The sequence below is a fragment of the Callithrix jacchus genome, chromosome 6 (assembly GCF_049354715.1).
Source record: "Callithrix jacchus isolate 240 chromosome 6, calJac240_pri, whole genome shotgun sequence".
NCBI classification, from domain to species: Eukaryota; Metazoa; Chordata; class Mammalia; order Primates; family Cebidae; genus Callithrix; species Callithrix jacchus.
In genome coordinates, this window is record NC_133507.1 from 74,150,189 (window position 1) to 74,170,037 (window position 19,849).

The following is a 19,849-nucleotide window of genomic DNA, read 5'->3' on the forward strand; positions in this document are numbered from 1 at the left end:
TGTCTCAAGCATTATAACACCTAGAACAGATGTGACTCCTATGTTCATGGATCCTATGGCTAGCAAAGGAAATGGGTCAGTGACAATGCAGTAGGCCCCTTTACCCACGGGTTCACATGAGCTTTCAGTCATCTGCAGTTAACTGTGGTCTGAATGCATTAAATGGAAAATTCCAGAAATAAACAATTCAAAGTTTTAAATTGAGCCATTTTAAGTAGCATGATGAAATCTCTTGCCATCCCATTATCTCCCACCTGGAACATGAATTATCCCTTTGTCCAGCATACCCACACTATATATATTACCTCCCAGTTAGTTAATATTATCTGCTCCTGACATCCAGCCAACATTGTCAGGGCCCAATTATTCAGGATCACCCAGAGCAGATTATCCTCCTTCTGACGTATCATCAGAAAGTCAAGAGTAGTCTAACACTATGTGAGAGACAATGCCACTGTCATTCACCTCACTTCATGTCATTATGTAGCTACTTTATCATCTCACATCATCACATGAAGAAGAGTGAATTCAATAAGATATTTTGAGAGAGACCATATTCACATAACTTTTATTACAACATTTTTATTATTCTATTTAATTATTAATTGTCATTAATCTCTTACTCTGCCTAATTTATAAAATAAAATTTATCATAGATGTGTGTGTGTGTATATATATACATATATATAATATGTATAGGGTTTTGTGTTGTGTCATCCAGGGTTTCAGGCATCCTCTGTGAGTCTTGAAACGCATTCTTGGTCAATAAGGGAGGACTGCTGTACAGTTGTAATAGAAGAGGATACTTTCAGATCATGTAGAACAGGTGCCAAATTTTGAAAAAAGTTTCCAAAATGTTTACTAAAAAAATGGACAAAAGTTGGTCAGGAGAAAAATTAGAGGAAAAAAGATCCAGCCAGACCTAAATAAAAGGGTATTACATAAAGGAGCAACTTTTAAGAAAGTATTCTTTGACTTCAACACAGAGTCTAACGGGAAGTGGCGAAGGTGAGGATGAAAGGGTAGGCAGGAGCCAGTTCTTAAATTTATCATAGATGTGTGTGTGTGTGTGTGTGTGTGTGTGTGTGTGTGTATAAACATAATATGTATAGGGTTTTGTGTTGTGTCATCCAGGGTTTCAGGCATCCACTGTGAGTCTTGAAATGCATTCCTGCATTTCAATATTAAGCAGTTTGAAATTTGTCTCAAGGACCTTGAAGAGTTTTTAACAAGATACTGGTGTTTATCAGATTTAAATTTTAGCAAGATCACCTAGTCTGTAGTGTGAGTAGACTCATGACAAAGAAACCAGTATAAGTTGTATTTAGCAATAATCCAAGTGTGAGAAAAAGTGTTTTGCTGTTTTGGTAAGCACATGCAGATGGAGGGGAACAAATGGATTTGAGAGATTTGAGGGGTAGAATGATAAGCATTGTGCCAACTAAATATAGTATGAATGGTGACAGAGCAAGATGTAAAAATCAAAACAATTCTAAACTTTACATTTGTACATTTATCTTGGTACCTAATAGTGACACTTGCCAATTTTGGAAACAATGAAATGTGGAGTTTTAACTATATTTCTCAGAGGAGGAAACTGATAAGAAATAGAAATTTTAAACAAAAAAAAAAAATTGAAAATGTCCTGTGACAGAAGTCAAGAGAAAATAATTTTAATGAGAAAGTGGTCAGCAGTGTCAAACGCAGTGGATAGGACAATAAAATTTATGACTAAAAAGAGTTCACTGACTATCAATTGGAAGCTTGATGAGATGATTTTAGCAATGGGGTATAAAAACTGTTGACAAACTGGAGGGGGCTCAGTATGTTGCCAAAAGGATGTTCCACTCAAACATACTGCTGCAGGAAGACAACTGAATGATAGCTCTAGGTGTTCTTCTGGATTCACCACTGTTGGAACAGAATTCATACTTATCATTGGCTGCCTACAGCCAATGACTGAACACAATGGGGGTGTCTCAGTCCATTTTCTATTGCCATAACAGAATGCCCAAGATCACGTAATCTGTAAAGAAAAGAGTTTTATTTCGGCTCATGGTTTTGGAGACTGGTAGTTCAGGAAGCATGGTGCTGGTGACTGGCAAGCGTCTCCTAATTGCATCATAAAATGGTGGATGATATCACACAGAAAAAGCACATGTGAGGCAGACAGGACAAGAAGGCTGACCTGTTTTATAACAACCAGCTTTCACAAGGACTAATCTATTCCTATGAGAATTAATTCATCTTGTGGGAAGTAACCCATTTTTTCACAAGAAAGACATTAATCTATCTTAACAACCTAATCACCTCTTAAATGTTCTACCTCCCAACACTGTTACATTGGCAATTAAATTTCACTATGAATTTTGGCAGAGATAAAGCACCTACAAACCATAACATTCCATGATCCCCCCACAAGTCATGTCCCTTTTACATGCAAGATGTAATCATTCCATCCCAATAGTCCCCAAAGTCTTAATTTGGTCTGGTACCAACACAAAGGCCCAAAGTGTCATCTAAGACTTGAGGCAAACCCTTTCCGACTATGAGCCTATAAAGCCAAAAGCCAAGTTACCTACTTCTAAAATACAATGGCAGAACAGGTATATATTAAACATTTTTATTCCAAAAAGGAGAAATAAACAGAAAGAAAGGAGTAACAGGCTCTAAGCAATCGTGAAACCCAGCAAGGCAGACATTAAATCTCACAGCTCCAAAATAATCTTTTACTCCATGTGCCATCTCCGGGACACAGTATCTTAAAACTGTGCTATTGTCTGTGACCCTTCCTAACCAATCCTTCTTCCTTCAATCTCTCCTTCACAGTATGAAAACTTTCCTCACCTACTCATTCTCCCTCTTCTTCCTCTTTTGCAGGTATTTTCCCAGACATATCTTAATGCACATTAAATCTTTTCTTGGTATCTGTTCCTCTGAAAATGCAAACTAATGCTGAATGCTATGAATATTTGTCTCCTCCAAAACCTGCATTGAAACTTAATCCCCAACCTGGAGACATTGCAAGGTGAGGCCTTGAAGAGGTGCTGGGGTAATGAGGGTTCTGCCCTGAGGAATGAATTAATTTATTCAGGGATTGTTGGGTTAATAGATGAGTGAGCTATGATGGGAGTGTGACTGGTGGCTACAGAAGAAAAAAAAGAGAGACCTGAGCTAGTACACTCAGTCTCCTCACTATGTAATATCCTGTGCTGCCTTGGGAGCTTCAGAGATTCCCTACCAACAATAAGCGTATCATCAGATGTGGCCCCCTTGATCTTGGATTTCCTAGCCTTCATAACTGCAAGAAGTAATTTCCTTTCCTTCACACATTATGTAGTTTCAGGTACTTTGTTGTAAATGACAGGAATCAGGAAGAGGTGAAAACTGGAGATATTATTGGGAAAAGAACATTCACCAGAAATGTGGTTATGAGGAAGGAGAGACCATAAGATGAGTAGAGAAGATTCTCTGAGAAGTCACACAGGGTAGATAGAATCTGGAGGCCAGCAGAAATGATAGCCTTAGCAAAAGGAGAACACTCATTTTCACAAAACAGGGAGGAAAGTAAGATAAAGATGCAGGTGATTTTATAGGTTTAGTGGCAGGATATTAAGGAAGTTTTTACTTCCTGGTTTTTAAAAATTCTATGAATTAGGAGGTGAGGCATCTCTTGAGAGGGAAGGGGAAGATTGAGCATTGGAGGAAGGAAATAGACCCTGTGGTCCCTACAATGTAGAGCATTTGAGAGAGAGCAACCAAGAAACAGCAGGACTTGCAGACAGCTTCAAGAGCCAAGTTGCATTCGGTTGGTTGCTTTTATCTTTCCAAAGATAAAAGCTCATGCACAGTAATTTTGTTACAGGGTGACAGAAGGCTGAAAGTTGAATTTTAATTTCAATTTCCCTATTTTCAATATTATTCTTACTACATCCATGTCACTACCCTTTGCTGTTTGGGCAATATAAATAAAAGTGTTTCTCTGAGATTTCAAACTAGATTAACAGTTGTTTCAAGACTTCTGGCTTCTTTAAGAATCTTGAGAGTCCCTTTAACAGTAGTAGAGAGACCCTCTCACTTTAGTATAAATAGTGCTACCTGATTTCTAGTTGACTAATCAAAATGCTAAAACAATAAAAAAATATTTTCGATTTCTTCTCACCTCTCCATTGTATATGTGTCCTGAGACGTTTAGGAATTAGTAAGAAGTGAAAACTGGAGACATTATCATGCATATATGTGTCCTGAGACATATATATATATAGTAGAGAGGTGAAAAGAAAAGGAAGAGAGACTTGAGCTAATACACTTATTCTCCTCACTATGTAATATCCTGCGCTGCCTTGGAACTCTTCTACTGGGTGGACCTACTTCCCGTATTATACTTCCCATTTAGTCCCATCCTCATAAATAATAAAAACTCAAAACAAACCCATGAGGGCTAATATTTTACCACGTTGGTAGCCTGAAGATACATTATTATGTTTGGAATTATGGTTTCATAAGACATCATTATTTGTAGTTTTAGATAAAGGAATGGAGAAGAAAAGTGAAAGTCTGATGTATCCTACAGCAAGAAAAAGTAATCCTTAGCAATAGACTGATTATACTAAGATTCAGATATAACTATGAGTTTTATTTTTTTCTGAAATAAATACAAAGACAATATGATTAAGTATGATATTGACATTGGACGGTGCTTTATTGCACACAGAAAAATATGAATACCAGTTTCTTAATTTTATTTTCTCAAGCTCCATTGGCAAAATTGTTTGTAGATTGAGATGCTATAAAACATTTTAGAGTACAAATGTATTTTTTACTGTTAATTATACATCGCATTTGCTGAAAATTCCATCACTTGAAAGCACAATAGAATGTGAAAACAGACTTTGACCTGTTGCCACAAAGAAAAAGAGAATGAAAGCAGTGTTCCAAAATAAAATGACATAGAAAATGATAATAATTAAGAGATAAATCAATTCTAATAGTATTAACTAGGAAACACTAGTATTAATGAAACTTTTATAGCTACAAATGTTCTTTGTATATTTATATTCTACTCTTCAATCCTTTCTGTGAAAATCATTTATTTGGTTGCTACTACATTTATGAAAGTCTCCTACAAAATGGAGGAGATTTAAGATATCACATAATCACACTTTCTTCTTTGAGGACATTTCTGAATACAGTGATGTTCCACAGGAAACTGCAATTAGGCAGAACTTCCCAGAATTATTGTGTGTGTGTGTGTGTGTGTGTGTGTGTGTACACATGTATATATACATGTATTTTTACAGTTTATATATGCATTGTATATAATTACATATTTAAATATGCATATAATTGTATATACATATATAATTTTGCATACATATGTACACACATATATATGCATATATGTGAATATACACAAATATTAAGTGTCAGGACAACTGACATGAGAAATACTTTAAAAAGTAATCTTCAAGGTGAAAAGTAAGTTTATCCTAAGGGGAGGGACAGCGGGGTGGGGGGAGCTGGGGAGGGATAGCAGGGGGAGAAATGCCAGATGTGGGTGATGGGGAGGAAGACAGCAAATCACACTACCATGTGTGTACCTATGCAACTATCTTGCATGTCCTGCACATGTACCCCAAAACTTAAAATGCAATAAAAAGGAAAAAAAAACCATTAATACCTACAATACTTCTTAAGTTACTGGTTAGATATTTTCATATAAGCCACTATGAGACCATCAACATTTTCTGCATAAATGAAAAAAATCAAAGAAATACTTAATATTTAATGTGGGTTCTATGGAATGCATATTATACTTATTTCTTAATCAATAACCCATGCATTGGGTATTTATTAGTTTTTAATTAACTAGAACATCATTTTTAAATTATTTTGGTTACATGGACATTTATAAACAGCATTTTTAATAAATTTTTCCTTCTTAAAAAAGAGAAAAATATATTTACTACCATGCCAGAAGTTTTGCAAACTGGGATAATATAGACAATATTAATACTGTTTTGTAAGTATTAGTCATTTTCATCATCATCATCATCATCATCATATCTTTTAGGAATTCAGTTTAAATTTCCAAGAACAGTTATTCTATAACTACCAATTTTTAACTTTTATATTTAAAGCTTGGATATTGATGGTGGTTTTGAATAGCAAACAGAAAACTTAGACGCTCCTAAGCTAGCTTTTATATCAATGCCTTACACTGACGTAACTTATTTACCTTTTATTGACTTCATCTTGAGTCCTGTGATTCTTGACAAATCTGATGCTTTTTGTTATGAGTAGTTTTAACATGTTTATAACTTTTAGTACATGAATGAATTCAGTTTATATTCAAATTAGCACAATTATGAATAAATAATGTAGGCACTTTCTTAAATTACTATATACTTACAGTGGAGGATTCACTATATCATGTCTACATGCTAAGAACATTTTTACAGTTATTCTCTTCATAATGACTGTAAATGTGACAAAAAACAAAAAAGGGTTGAACCTGTGTGAATACCATTGTATTACAATGTTTTCCTTAGTGATATCTAGATAAATCCATTTCTCCCTTGGACTCTGGAACCCTGTGATTTTTGTTTTCTTTCAAAAACATCACATATATTGGGACTTCAGTACTTTGAAACTTGGTCAAACTTCATGAGGAAATAACCTAAGAAATCATTCTCCAAATTTAGAATCACGTTATTTTTAAGTTGGACTTGAGAGTGACAGGCAAGTCACTTATAGGGAAAACCTCAGCAGGGGAAGAAGAGCCTGGGGCCCTAAACAGCTGAATGCCCCAGGCAATCTGTAACTACAGAACTGTTCTGTGAACTTATGCTGGTGTGCATCTCACTGGACAGATTTGCTTGTCGGAGGTTATTTTTTACTTTTCTTGGTTTCAAATCAAGATGGAGAAATCATTTTGCTATGACATTATTTTTAAAAAGAAGTTAGGCAAGACTTAAGTAGTGAGGTGTATGTTCTCTTCTCAGTATGTGCCTGAAACTCCCATCAACACTGACAGTAGTTATGCAGATGCATGCAGAAGAAAATAGACCCCTTTTAACATTAAACATCAGATTTGGGTTTCCCCAGAGAACACTGGTTACTGAAGTGGCTGTGAATGATGCATTCTCACAGAATATTTCAGCCATAAATCATCCTGAATAATACTATTCCTAGAGTTCTTTCCTACTCATTTGAAATCCTAGTGTATCATGCATGTACTTGCTGACTCTATTTCAGACTGATCCTAATACATTTACCAAAATAAGATTCAAATAATTAAATGTGACTTTTATAATTGTTTTCCTCTGAAGATCCAGAGCCTAATCTGGCTCTGGTTAATCATTTTAATTGGACTTTTAATACAGTGTCAGTTTATTTAGTTGGAATTAGTTTTCTATTTCCCTCCTTTTTGTAAGCACTGCCTGTTTACTTAACAATATTTGGCTTTGCCTAATGATATGTACAGAAGACAGTGCTAAGTGGAACATCAGCTGTTTACATCAGCTCTAACAATTAATGCATGTTAATTTTTAATTACACTGATTGTACTAGAGGCAGAATGTATGTTTCTTCACAGAACAGATGTACTAGTCAGCTTGGCTGGTGAACATGCATATCGATCAGATGTTGATGCTGCCAGCAATTCAGCAAAGTCTGCTAAGAGTGTCGGCTTCTAATGTACTTACAAGTTTACGGCTTAGAGTCCTGGTAGAGGCAATACAACTCGATGCTATATCCTCTAATGTTTACAGATAATCACAGTATGTCTGTTTTGTGGTTAGCATTCTACAGCGTATGATTAGAAGATTGACTAGGTATGAGGCAATCCAAAGGTGTCATTGCCTGTGGACTGCTTTCTCCATTATTATTTGCTGCGATCTCTTCAAAGATTTTATTTTGTCATTAGGAAACTTTTTTATCAGCCCATGTTCTTGTGTTAATACTAGGTCTTTAACACAGATGACCCACTCTTCCTTCAAGGAGAATCTAAAAGGCAATATAATTACTTGCAAAGAAATCTGTCTCTATTGAATGAACATCATCATCAAATCTAGAAGGGAAATAACATAGAAAATGCCAGCAGCTAAATAGCAGACAGCTGACAGGCTCTCAGTCAATGGCCAATCAATCAAGAGGCATTTATTGATTGTTTCAATATTTTGAATATTTCACTAAGTACTGTGGGTTACCTTGTCAAAAGGGGTAAAAAGCAATCTCAAAGACCTTCGCCTTTAGGAAACTCATAATCTTACTCATAACTAACATGAAAAATAAGACTCATATGCACGAAACAAATAAATCGTTTTATAAACTACAGGGTATACGCTCTAGTTGATAACATGTAGTTGGTAATATATGCACTCAGAATGTAGAGAATGCTTTATGATGGAGTTGAACTACAGTAGAACTGGAGTCATTTACCCAAAATTATGGTTTGAATATTGATATGGTTTGGTTCTGTCACCCTACCCAAATCTTATTTCAAATTATAATTCCCACAATTTGAGGGAGGGATTTATAATCCCCATGTATTAAGACAAGGAGGTGATTGAATTATGAGGGTGGTTTTCCCGTACTGTTATCATAATAGTCATGAATTTTAATAAAATCTGATGGTTTTATAAGTGTTTGATGGTTCCTCCTTCACATGCTCTTGCCTGGTGCCCTGTAAGATGTACTTGCTTCCCCTTCTGCCATAGTTGTAAATTTCCCAAGGCCTCCCCAGCTGTGGGGAACTGTGAGTCAATTAAACCTCTTTTCTTTAAAAATTACCCAGTCTTGGGAAGTTCTTTATAGCAGCATGAAATTAACTAATACAATAGAGGGTATTGCAGAGAATGGAGTACTGTTAAAAAGATACTTGAAAATGTGGTAGAAACTTTGGAACTGGGTAATGGGCAGAGGTTGGAATAGTTTGGAGAGCTCAGAAGAAAACAGGAAGATTAAGAAAGTTTGGAGCTTCCTAGAGACTTGTTGAATGGTTTTGACCAAAATCCTATTAGTGCCATGCACAATAAACTCCAGGCTGAGGGTGGCATCAGATTAAGATGAAGAATTTATCAGGAACTAGAGCAAAGGTGACTCTTGCTATGCTTTATCAAATAGACTGGTGGCATTTTGCTCCTGCCCTAGATAACTGGGGAACTTTGAAGTTGAGAGAGATGATTTAGGGAATCTGCTGGAAGAAATTTCTGGTTTTGTTGGGAAGGTATGGTTGGTTTTGAAATGTGAAAAGACATGAGATTTGGAAGGGTCAGGGGTGGAATGATATGGTTTGGCTCTGTGTCCCTACCCAAATTTTATCTCAAATTGTAATCCTCATATGTCCAGGGAGAAAGGTGATTGGATCATAGGAGAAGTGTCCCCCATTCTGTTTGTGTGATAGTAATGAGTTCCTATGAGATCTGATGGATTTATAAGTGTTTGGCAGTTCCTACTTCACATGCTTTCTCTTTGCTGTTGTCATGTAATATGTGACTACTTTCCCTTTTGCCTTGATTGTAAGTGTCCTGAGGCCTCCCCAGCCATGAGGAACTGTGAGTCTATTAAATCTCTATTATGTATAAATTACCTAGCCTCAGAAAGTTCTTTACAGCAGTATGAAAATGAACTAATACCCACATAAAGGTAGTAAGCCATATTTTAAAAACTACTTTGCCAAAATCTTCTGCATCATTCTACAGATAAGAATATCAAACTAAAGCATATCTCTTTTTCTTTTAGTGTATTCCCACCTATTGTCCTCCAAAACACTTATAAAGAAATCTCTTGGGTCTCTTTTTACTTGTGGATAGAAATGACTATCTAATTTAATCATTTCGACACACTGATTTAGACTTAAAAATTCGATTCTAAACTTCTATGGAAATATAAATGACCAGGAGTAGCCATAGCAATTTTAAATAAGAACAAAGATGAAGAATATCCATGAACAGATTTCACAATGTATTGTAAAGCTTTAGTAGTTAAGACAATGTGGTTTGATGTAGTAATAGTTTAAAACACCAAAGCAACTAAGAATTCAGAAGCAGGTCTGCTTATGCCATGACCATCTTGTGAGCATAAGATTGTTTAATAAATAATGCTGGACTAATTCTGTATTTATATGAATAAAAATGGACTTTAAAATAGAATCTATACTAGACATGGAGTAATTTAAGATAGTTTATAGTTGCAAATGTGATATGTAAAACTATTATGCTTTTAGAAAAAATATAAGACAATATATTTATGTCTTTGGTGGAGACAAATACTTCTTTAAAAGAGCACAAAAGCATTAGCTCTATGAGAAAAGATTGCTACACTGGAATTCACTTTAAAATAAATAATTTTGTTCATCAGAAGATATAATAAAAAGAGTAAAGAGGCAGTCCACAGATCAGGAGAAGATATGCAATGCATATATCTAACATAATATATAAAGAACTCCTAAAAATAAAATAGAAAAAGACAGCCAAACCAGCTTTTTAAAAAATGGGCAAACAACTCAAAATGGCACCCAAGAAACACCATTCATTTGGCCAACATATGGAAAGAGACTTAACATCATTAGTTATTACAGAGATGGAAAATATAATCAGAATGAGATGTCACTGAAATACTACCAGAAGGGCTAAAATTAAAAGAACCTGACAAAACCAAAGTCAGTTAAGCATGGAACAACTAAAACTCTTATTTATTGCTTGTGGTAGTGTATATTGGAACTATATTCTTGAGAAATTGGCAAATATTACTAAAGTTAAACATACATATCTGCTATGATTCATAAATTTTATTCATAGGAGTATGCTAAGAGCAAATGGTTATGTTGATTAAAAAGTATATGATAATTCTTATAAAAGCTTTATTTATAATATCCCCAAACTGAAAATGATCCAAATGACATTGAAGAAAACAATGACTTGTTATGGCATATTCATTCCACAAAGTATTATATAGGAATGAAAAAGAAGGAATTATTGCTACACACAACAGCATAATAGGATATTAGATACATAATACTGAGTAAAAGAAGCAGATATCACCTCTATGTGATTCTCTTTATATGCACTTCAACAAGAAGAAAAAAAATGAGCGTTCCACTTCTGGTATCACTGTGAGGAGCTCCATGGGTTCACTTCCTAGTGAAACTTGTATATATTATATATAAAAAAAAACATTGAAGTTTTCAGGAATTGTATATAGTAAATTAAAAAAATACTTATTAAAAAAATTCTATTATACTTAGGGAAAACTGCAAGAGCCTGGATTCTTAAGCCAAGACCCATGCCTTTCATTTTCTCTTTTCCAATTCAGCTAGACAGAAACTCTGCTCCATAGTGGAACATCCAAGAACACAGACATCTCTCTTCTTCCAGCACCAAGTTGGAGGGCTTTCTTCCCTAAAGATTCAGAACATCAACATTTTTTCATCTTGATCCCAGCTACCTATTTCTGAATCTAAGTTCTAGATGCGTATAGCTAAGGCATGAAAGAACCCTTTTATTGCCTAGTCCTCACTTAAGGGACAAATGATTTAGTTTGGGAGTGGTGTCTGGGCATACAGGAGCCCCCAGTTGCTCTTGCCCTGGCTCATGGGATGAGGATTTTGTAAAAACAAAAGAGGCAAGCCAAAGGTACCTAAAGATGCTGCCCCCTTCTTATCCACTGAGTGTTCAGTTCTTCAATTGGGGCGTCACTTAGAGAGAAACTCACCATTTTTCCTGTCCCAACACCAAACACGTTGTTAGTATTTTGTCTGAGAAAACAAGCAAGCCATAGAACAGAGAACTTCAAAGTCCTCTTCAAAGAAAGGAACTTTATTTGCAGCAGAGTGCAAAAAAGTCAGGCAATGGAGCACTCTCAAAAACAGTAGAAGTCTAGGTAAAAAGCAATTGACAAGGTAGGCAAAAATCAAAATTAATACATTAATGGGAAATATGAGCTATTCTTAGAGAAGTTAGCTTATTGGAAAGAAATGAAGAAATAGCTTGTAAGAGCCCTTCTGGTGTCAGTACAAATCTCAAACACTGACCTTTGGAACTACACCTTCAAGGAGCCTAATTTGATTGGATTGTTCTGTGGAACAATTTGTGTCCTGGAATATTATTGTAAATGTTGGGAAAAGCATCAAAGGAGAAAGGATTTACAGATGCCTACATAAATTGGTTATGAGTAACATATAAACAAGGAACAACAAACTGTGGAAGTCTGCATGAGGCCTCTGAGGAGGAAAGCCTCTCCATGCCTCATGTTCCAGTGCAGGGTGACCTTGGCTCTGTTACCATAAACATTGTGCTCAAGGACATAAAACCCCTCATAGCACTATGACGTAGCCAGACTTGTAGTTTTCTTGTAAGGCCTGAGATCCATCAGCTTCATATAGATAATAGGCTAAAGATAATCACATATTCTTGTTTTGTGGAATTCCCAAACCACCACTGTTCTCAGTCCTTAGGATGACACGCCAGTTCCAGCTCACTGATTCACTCCACCATCACTCTGCCACTACCCTATGGATCAAAGTGATTGTAATCAGTAAATAGTGTGGATGATGAGAGCTCAGGGCCTTCACTGTTTCATCCAGAGTAATAAAGTGATGCCCCCTGGTCCCACTTTCTCTCTTAATCTGTCTTTTTCTCATTCCTTTGTCGCCACTGAACTCAGGGTACCCACAGGTGATGTAGGGCTGGCTCCCTACAGTAAACAGGAGAGCAATGAGCCAGAAATTGGTGGAGTTTAGCATCTGGTGTGATAAGGAGAGATAAAGAGAGCCCTGTCTAAGACACTGTCAACCCAAAATGACTCTGAGCTTACCAAAAACTATCCCCTGGAAAGCAACATCACACAGACTTCACTAAAACAGCCCAGCCAGTTACTAAACAAGTAAAGAGGAAAATATCAAAAACAAGCCGGAATGGAGAGGAAAATTGCTACAATACATTATCTAAAATGTTCAGTTTCCAGAAAAAAATGAGACGTGAAATGTGAAAGGATGAGCCAAATGCTAAAATAAAAGCAAGGAACAAAAACTTCCAGTGAGAAACAACAGAAGTTGTGTGTAATAGAGAAATACTTCAAAGTAGCCCTTATAAATATGTTCAAAGAGCTAAAGAAAACAATTTTTTTTTAATGAAAGAAAGAAAGAGAAAGAGAAAGGGGGAGAGAGAACAAGAGTCTTGCTCTATTGCCCAGGCTGGAATGCAATCTAAAAGCAGGTATTAAAAACCTCTTTTATGTCGATATTTGTGCTTAACAGTGGAGATAGGAAGGAATAAGGAAAGAAAAGAACAAACAGACAGCCAACGAATATTTCATTTAAGTCTGTGATTTGCTTCCATTTATGTGGTCACTTTCAAAATAGGTGTAATGTGATACTAAAAAAAAAATGTATGTTCTGTGGAAATGAGTGAAGAATTCTATAAATATTCACTGAGTTTACTTGTTCCAGGTCTGAGTTCTAATTATAGATGTCCCTGTTAATTTTCTATCTCGTTGATCCATTGAATATTAAAAATGTGGTGTCAGAGTCTTCCGCTATTATTGTGTGGGAGTCCAAGTCTCTTTATAAGTCATTGAAAACTTGTCTTATGTATCTGGGTGCTACTATATTGGGTGCATATATATTTATGATCATTAACTCCTGTTGTTGCATTGATCCTTTTACCATTATGTAATGTCCTTCTTTGTTTCTTTCAGTCTTTGTTACTATTAAAGTCTATTTTGTCAACTCCTGTTTTTTGTGTTTTTTTTTTCCTCCATTTGATTGGTGAGTCTTCCTCCAACCTTTTGTTTTGAGTCTTTGTGTGTCCTTGCTTATGAGATGGATCTGGATACAGAGTGCCGATGTGTTTTGACTTTTTATTCAGTTTGTGTGTCTGTGTCTTTAATTGGGGCATTTAATCCATTTAAATTTAGGATTAATATTAATATTTGTGAGTTTAATATTGTCATTTAATGCTAGCTGGCTATTTTGCTCATTAGTTGATATAGATTCTTCATTGTAGATACTCTTTACCTTTTGGTAAGTTTTTGGGATGACTGATACTGGTTGCTCCTTTATGTGTGTAGTGCTTCTTTCAGAAGCACTTGTAAAGCAGGATTGGTGGTGATGAAATCTCTGAGTGCTTGCTTGTTCATGAAAAATGTTATTTTTCCTTCATTTATGAAGCTTAGTTTGGCTGGATATGAGATTCTGGGTTGAAAATTCTTTTCTTTGAGGAAATGAATATTGACCCCCACTCTCTTGTAGCTTGTAGGGTTTCTGCTGAGAGATCTGCTGTGAGTCTGATAGGGTTCCCTTTATGGGTACCCTGACCCTTCTCTCTAGCTGCCCTTAGAATTTTCTCATTTATTTCAACCCTGATGAATCTAACAATTATGTGTCTTGGGGTTGCTCTACTTGAGGAATATCTTTGTGGTGTTCTCTGTATTACCTGGAGTTGAGTATTGTCCTGCTTTACTAGATTAGGAAAATTTTCCTGAATAATATCCCGAAGAATATTTTGCAGCTTGGATTCATTCTCTTCATGACATTCAGGTACACTTATCAAACATAAATTAGGTCTTTTCACATAGTCCCATATTTCTTGGAGACTTTGCTCATTCCTTTTTACCTTTTCTTCTCTAATCTTGCCTTCTCATTTCATTTCATTAAGTTGGTAAGAAAACCATTATTATTATTATTTTTATTTAAGACGGAGTTTCGCTCTTGTTACCCAGGCTGGAGTGCAATGGCACGATCTCGGCTCACTGCAACCTCTGCCTCCTGGGTTCAGGCAATTCTCTTGCCTCAGCCACCTGAGTAGCTGGGATTATTGGCATGCACTACCATGCCCAGCTAATTTTTTGTCAACATGGTGAAACCCTGTCTCTACTAAAAATACAGAAAACCATTATTAAAGAAGTAAACTGTAATGAAAGTGTTGCATTAGATAGAGAACATCAATAAAAACATAGAAATTATTTCAAAAAATAGAAAAAGCTGACAGTAAAAACTGCAATAACTAAAATGAAACATTTACCAGAGGGGCTCAATAGTAGATTTTAACAGGCAGAGGAAAAAATTAGAAAATTTGAAGACATTAATTTAAAATAATATCTTTAAAAATAATGTATTCAAAATAAACAAAGATTCAGAGAAAATATATGTATAGATTGAGTATCCATTATCCAAAATGCGTGGAAACAGAAGTGTTTCAGATTTCAGATTTAAAAAAAAAAAATTTGGAATATTTGCATATACATAATGAGATATCTTGGAGATGAGACCCAAGTGTAAACAAAATTTGTTTAGGTTTCCTATATACCTTATACATGTAGCCTGAAGGTAATTTTGTACAACATTTTTGGTAATTTTGTGTAAGAAACAAAGTTTCTATACATTGAATCATCAGAAAACAAAAGTGTCACTATCTCAGCCACTCATGTGGAATATCTGTTTTTGTTGGCATCACTATCATTTCTGAATCTCAAATTTTTTTCTTTTGTTTTTATTGTACTCTAGGTTATAGGGTACATGTGCGAATCATGCAGGATTGTTGCATAGGTACATGCATGGCAAGGTGGTTTGCTGCCTCCATACCCTCATCACCTATATCTGGCATTTCTTCCCATGTTATCCCCCTCCAACTTCCCCATCCCAGCTTTCCCTCCCCTAGCACCCCACAACAGACATTAATGTGTGGTGTGCCTCTCCCTGTGTCCATGTGTTCTCACTGTTCAACATTCTCCTATGAGTGAGAACATATGGTGTTTGATTTTCTGTTCTTGTGTCAGTTTGCTGAGAATGATGGTTTTCAGATTCATCCATGTCCCTACAAGGGACACAAACTCATCATTTTTTGTGGCTGTGTAGTATTCCATGGTGTATATGTGCCACATTTTCCTTGTCCAGTCTATCATCAGTGGGCATATGGGTTGGTTCCAGGTCTTTGCTATTGTAAACAGTGCCATGATAAACATAAGTGTGCATTTGTCTTTATAATAAAATGATTTATATTCCTTTGGGTATATGCCCAGTAATGGGATTGCTGGGTCAAATGGAATTTCTATTTCTAGATCCTTAAGGAATTGTCACACTGTCGTCCACAATGGCTGAACTAATTTACACTCCCACCAACAGTGTAAAAGTGTTTCTATTTCTCCACATCCTCTCTAGCATCTGTTGTCTCCAGATTTTTTAATGTTCACCATTCTAACTGGTGTGAGATGGTATCTCAATGTGGTTTTGATTTGCATTTCTATAATGCCCAGTGATGGTAAGCATTTTTTTTTTCATCTTTCTTGGCCTCATATATGTCTTCTTTTGAAAAGAGTCTGTTCATATATTTTTTCCCACTTTTGAATGGATTTGTTTGTTTGTATCTCATAAATCTGATTTAGTTATTTGCAGATTCTGGATGTTAGCCCTTTGTCAGCTGGGTAGATTGCAAAAACTTTTTCCCATTCTGTTGGTTGCCTGTTCACTCGAATGATTGTTTCTTCTGATGTGCAGAGATTCTTAAGTTTAATTAGATCCCATTTGTCTATTTTGGCTTTTGTTGCCATTGACTTTGGTGTTTTCGTCATGAAGTTCTTGCCTACGCCTATGTCCTGAATGATTTTGCCTAGGTTTCCTTCTAAGGTTTTTATGGAGTTAGGTTTTATGTTTAAATCTTTAATCCATCCAGAGTTAATTTTAGTGTAAGGTATAAGGAAGAGGTCTAGTTTCTTCTTCCTGCACATGGTTAGCCAGTTTTCCCAACACCATTTATTAAGCAGGGAATCCATTCCCCATTGCTTGTTTTTGTCAGGTTTGTAAAATATCAAATGGTTGCAGATGCGTGGCGTTATAAACAGAACCAAAGACAAAAACCACGTGATTATCTCAATAGATGCAGAGAAGGCCTTCAACAAAATTCAACAGCCCTTTGTGCTAAAAAGTCTCAATAAACTAGGTATTCATGGAACATATCTCAAAATAGTAAAAGCTATTCATGACAATCCCACAGCCTATGTTATACCAAACGGGCCAAAACTGGAAGCATTCCCCTTGAAAACTGGCACTTGACAAGGATGCCCTGTCTCACCATTCCTATTCAATACAGTATTGGAATTTCTGGCCAGAGCAATCAGGCAAGAAAAAGAAATAAAGAGTATTCAGTTAGGAAAAGAGGAAGTCAAATTGTCTCTATTTGCAGACAACATCACTGTATATTTAGAAGACCCCATTGTCTCAGCATAAAATCTCCTTAAGCCAAAAAGCAATTTCAGCAAAGTCTCAGGATACAAAATCAATGTGCAGAAATCAAAAGCATTTCTGTACACCTATAACAGTTAAACAGAGAGCCAAATCATGAATGCACACACATTTGCAATTGCTACAAAGAGAATAAAATGCCTAGGAATACAACTAACAACGGATGTGAAAGACCTCTTCAAGGAGAACTACAAACCCCTCCTCAGGGAAGTAAGAGAGGACACAAACAGATGGAGAAACATTCCACAGTCACGGTTAGGAAGAATCAACATCGTGAAAATAGCCATACTGCCCAAAGTAATTTATAGATTCAATTCTATCCCCATCAAGCTACCATTGATCTTCACAGAACTGGGAAAAAAACACTTTAAACTTCATATGGAACCAAAAGAGAACCCGGATAGCGAAGACAATTTTAAGTGAAAGAATACATCTGGAGTCATCATACTAACTGACTTCAAACTTTACTACAAAACAAATATATAGACCAGTGAATCTCAATTTCTATGCTATCAATAAATAATTATTTTCTTATACTTAGTCACATATATGTACTAATAGTAAAAAGTATGAGATATCATTAATACAGTGAAACAATTGTGTATTCATGGTAACTAAGCAGCACATTAGCTGCACCAGAATACCTGTGTAGGCTGTTAAACAACATCAACAGGAAACAACAGCAGACTTTCAGTCTCCAGCTGCAATGCTGTGTCTTGATTAAATGGGTACTGTATAGTAACACCCTTGGAGATGGTGAGTGAACTGTGGGTTGTAGGCTTGTATTTTCACTGTGACCCATCATATGAAGTTAGTGAAATTTTCCACTTGTGGCATCATGTGAGTGCTCAAAAAATTTTGGATTTTAAAGCATTCAAGATTTAAATTTTTTGAATTAAGACTGCCTAGTCTGTGCATGTATACACACATACCTATTTAGTATATATATATATACATTATATACACACACATACATACACTATATGTGTATATAGTATTGTTGAACTTATATAGAATTATAATATACTGGCCAATAACAGCACAGAACATGTGGGTTGGATGCAAAGCTGTATTGGACTAAGGAAATTACTACAAATTAAAACTCGAATCTGTGGAAATAAACAAACAGAACCACAAACGATGAATGAGAATGTTAATATAACAAAAGCTATGGATATATATTTGCTCACCTTTCTTCCCTTAGCTTCTTTAAAGTAGTTTTACCATATAAAACTATGATTTTAATAAGCATCATTGGGTTTGTAGAAATTATAAGTATAGAATGTTTAAGAGTAATTCACAAAAGGAGGGAAAGAAAATCGTTACTTAGGAGTAATGTCTTCTTATTTCAGCAAAATTAAGTTTGTATAAATATAAAGACATTTCTTATAAGTTAATATCTATATGATAAGCCTGAAAGCAGTCACTATGGAATAACTTAAACAATAGACTAAATAATTTATAAAAAATTAAAATACTCCAAGAGAAAATATTTACCTGATGCCAAAAAATCAGTAAAAGAGGAATAGAGGAGGCAAAAGATATAGGAGATATATAAAAAATAGGTAAATGGTATATGTAAATTCAATTATGTCAATAATAACAGTAAATATTCATAAATAAAATATTCCAATTATTAATCAGGAATTTTCAGATGGGATTAAAAACTAAGATCGAATACACTTGAGATTTAAATATATAAATCAATTTAAAAAATAAAGAATGGAAAAAGATTTATGCAAAGAGAAAATCATGAAGTGACTATAATAACAATAAACAAAATAGATTTCAAAACAAATAATGTTAGTAGACATAAAGGAAGATATTTGTAATGATAAAATAATCCATCAGAAAGATATGACAATTATACACATATATGGACCTAATAACAGAGTAACAAAATACATAAAGCAAAAACTGACAGAAATGAAAGGTGAAATAGATAATTGAACACTAATAGAGAACCCAGATCCCCACTTTTCATAACAAATAGATCAAATACACAGAAGATCAACTAAAAATACTTGTACAACATTATAAACAAATGAAATCTAATACATATTTGTAGAACAGTTCATTCAGTAACTGAAAAATATACATTCAAGTACACAGGAAATAATCTTTAATATAGCTATTATGCTATGTTATTTTTGAAAAAACTGATTTCCAAAGAATACAAATAATATAAAGTATGTTTTCTGACTACAATAAAATAATGGCAAAATAACACAAATTAAAGAAACTTACATAGACGTGGAAATTAAACAACAGACTGGGCTTGTAGTTTAACTATCAACAGAACAGTGTACCTTGTTCTCAGTAAATAATTTCCAAACCCAGTCCTTCCCACCATTTACCATTTTAAGTAACCAATGTCTATTATTCAACTCTCTATGACCATGTGTAAACAATATTTAGCATCCACCTATGCATGAGAACAAGTCAGTTCTTAACTTTTGGTTTCTGACTTGTTTCCTGTAATCTAACGGCCTCTGATTGCAATCACGTTGCTGCAAAAGACATGATTTTATTCTTTTTTATGACTGAATAGTGCTCCATGGTGTATGTGTACATGTGTGTGTGTTTGTATGTCTGCACCTATACTCAGCA